Source organism: Triticum dicoccoides, unplaced genomic scaffold (assembly GCF_002162155.2).
Source record: "Triticum dicoccoides isolate Atlit2015 ecotype Zavitan unplaced genomic scaffold, WEW_v2.0 scaffold40356, whole genome shotgun sequence".
NCBI lineage: Eukaryota > Viridiplantae > Streptophyta > Magnoliopsida > Poales > Poaceae > Triticum > Triticum dicoccoides.
The window spans coordinates 18,198-21,413 of NW_021269673.1; positions in this window are offsets into that span (position 1 = coordinate 18,198).

The following is a 3,216-nucleotide window of genomic DNA, read 5'->3' on the forward strand; positions in this document are numbered from 1 at the left end:
GCTTGTTTGAATTTAAAACATTACCTTCTGTTTGGCTATTTATCCAATCTGAGAGATGGTTAGTCCTCGGCTTCTGCCCCCATGCCGCGAGTGCTGGGGTGTTCGGGATAAACCTAAGCACTCGTGTTCCCATTTTTGGGTCCTTCGAGGGAGGTGCTCAGCACAGCGAACAAGGCAACCGGACTAATAATGCTTTATCACTCTCACTTAGCCATAGAATTCTATAATTTTAAATTTCGGCGAAGCCCCTGGTATTCGGAAGGCGGAATTCGGGGCGCGATACACGCCTTTAAGACGGATAGGACCGGCTCCTCGCTCTAAGCGGCATAAGTCTTTAGGGACTCGAAACCTCGCCGAACAGGGATCAGTCTCTCGCCTTATCATGACAGTCAGTTTTAGCTTTCTCTACTGAGGTGCTTAGCCCAGCAGAACCAGGGCACAATCGCAGTAGTTCTCCTAGTGCTACCTTAGCCGATAGAGCAGAACGTAAGGTACCAAAACATAGGAGCCGGGCAAACCCAACATTTGACCAAAGACATGATTCGGAGCTGATGCATATAATGCTATAAGTTCGGGGTGCCGCACTTGTGAAAGTGTTCGGACTTCTCACACCATATTGTGGGGTACTTAAGCCCCTGGTGTATTGGCCGTACCAAAGTGTACGGTTGCAAGGCGTCATTAATGAACACATATATAAAAAAAGAAGAATGCAATAATAGTCTTAATGCTATACATTGTTTATTCAAAAAGGTGCGTTAAAGCAGAATGATACAGATAGTGCGATAAGCAAAAAGTAGGACTGTGTCCCTTCCAAGGGCAAGCTGAGGAATAGTATTAAAGCAAATATTTCACTCGTTATCGTAATCCACCTGGGAGTTCCGTGGTGTGACATAGCTTTCTGCCTTCTTGGTTGCTGCATCATGTGTTTGGCAATCATGCTGCCGGACAGGGTTTTCAGAGATTAAAGTCCCAAAAGAGAAAAATAACAAAGCGGGAAGCCCCTAGTGCGGTTTAAGCCACGTATTGGGGCGTGCCGTAGTTGTGCCCCCCCTCCCCGCCTGTGCCCATGGTATTTTTAATGCGTAATTATGTACGCGTGGCACGAATTTCGCCGTTTGGCTTGGGGCGGGGTGGGGGCCGCATTGCTACGCGAGCTCAGATCGTGCCAGGCAGTCTAGTTGTCGATTACTCGGAGCGCGCTTGAAGGTGTCCGGGTCTTGAAACGCCAAACTAGTGGACTGCCTTGAGAGGCTGCCTTGCGCTTCTGCTGCGAGGGCTGCAGTGTGCTCCTCTGTGCGGAGAGAGCGCTCTATGTTTCCATTAACTGTGATGACCCCCCGAGGTCCTAGCATCTTGATCTTGAGGTATGCACAATGCGGTACCGCATTGAATATCGCAAATGCGATTCGCCCGAGCAGTGCATGATAGCCACTGTGGAACGGGACTATATCGAAGATTAATTCTTCGCTTTGAAATTATCCGGGGATCCGAAGACCACTTCCAGTGTAATTGAGCCTATGCAATGGGCCTCTGCACCTAGAATGACGCCTTTAAAGGTCGTTTTTGTGGGTTTGATCCTTGAGGGGTCTATACCCATTTTGCACACTGTGTCCTGGTAAAGCAGGTTCAGGCTGCTGCCGCCATCCATAAGGACTCGAGTGAGGTGAAATTCGTCGATGATTGGGTCTAGGACCAGTGTGACGAATCCGCCATGACGGATACTAGTGGGGTGGTCCCTACGATCGAAGGTGATCGGATAGGAGGACCATGGGTTGAACTTTGGGGCAACTGGCTCCAACGCATATACGTCCCTGAGCGCACGCTTCCGCTCCCTCTTGGGGATGTGGGTTGCGTATATCATGTTCACCATCCGCACTTGTGGGGGAACCTCTTCTGTCCTCCGATGTTCGGCTGCCGGGGCTCTTCCTCGTCATCGCTATGTGGCCCCTTATCTTTGTTTTCGGCAATTAATTTGCCGGCCTGCTTGAATACCCAACAATCCCTATTGGTGTGGTTGGCTGGCTTGTCGGGGGTGCCGTGTATTTGACACGAGCGATCGAGTATGCGGTCCAAACTGGACGGGCCCGGAGTGCTTCGTTTGAATGGCTTTTTCGCTGACCGGGTTTAGAGCCTTTGAATCCGGCATTGACTGTCGTATCTTCAGTATTATCGCTGTTAATGCGGCGCTTATGTTTGTTGCAACATGACCTGCTATTGCTGTCCTTGGTATCCAAAGTACCATGGTTCTTTGACATGCTATTACTGCGAGCCAGCCAGCTGTCTTCTCCCGCACAAAAGCGGGTCATGAGTGTCGTGAGGGCTGCCATAGATTTCGGCTTTCACTGACCAAGGTGCCGGGCTAGCCACTCGTCGCGGATGTTGTGCTTGAAAGCTGCTAGGGCTTTCGCATCCGGACAGTCGACGATTTGATTTTTCTTTGTTAGGAACCGTGTCCAGAATTGCCTGGCCGATTCCTCTGGCTGCTGAATTATATGGCTTAGGTCATCAGCGTCTGGTGGTCGCACGTAAGTGCCCTGAAAGTTGTCGAGGAATGCGGCTTCCAGATCTTCCCAACAGCCAATGGACTCTGCTGGCAAACTGTTGAGCCAATGCTGAGTTGGTGCTTTAAGTTTGAGTGGGAGGTATTTGATTGTGTGTAGGTCATCACCGCGGGCCATGTGGATGTGCAGGAGAAATCCTCGATCCATACCGCAGGATCTGTCATGCCGTCGTATGATTCTATATTTATGGGTTTGAAACCCTCTGGGATTTGATGACCCATTACTTCGTCTGTGAAGCGTAGGGGGTGTGTGGCGCCTCTGTACTAGGCTATGTCGCGACACAGCTCGAATGAGTCTTGCCCGCTGTGTTCGGCCCGGCTGGTCTTACTTTTACTGTATCCGACGTCATGATTGTCGTCTCGCATAGTTGCGTGCCCTCGTGATCCGTAGATCGATCTTGCATGTTTTGCTTTGTCCTCCAATACGTCTCGCAGGTCTGGCGTATTTCCCCATGCCTTTTTATTTGAATGGCATCGGGGTGCAGGCTGAGCTTTTGGCTGGAATGCCTCTCTATCACGGCCACGAGGTGGCCGATCAGCCGCGTCATACGCTTCTTCCTCCAGTCGAGGTAGCAACCTGCATTTTGGGTAACTCTTGGAGGGGCGTTCGAGTTTATATTCCTCGGCCGCGAGGACTTCAGTCCATCTATCAGCTA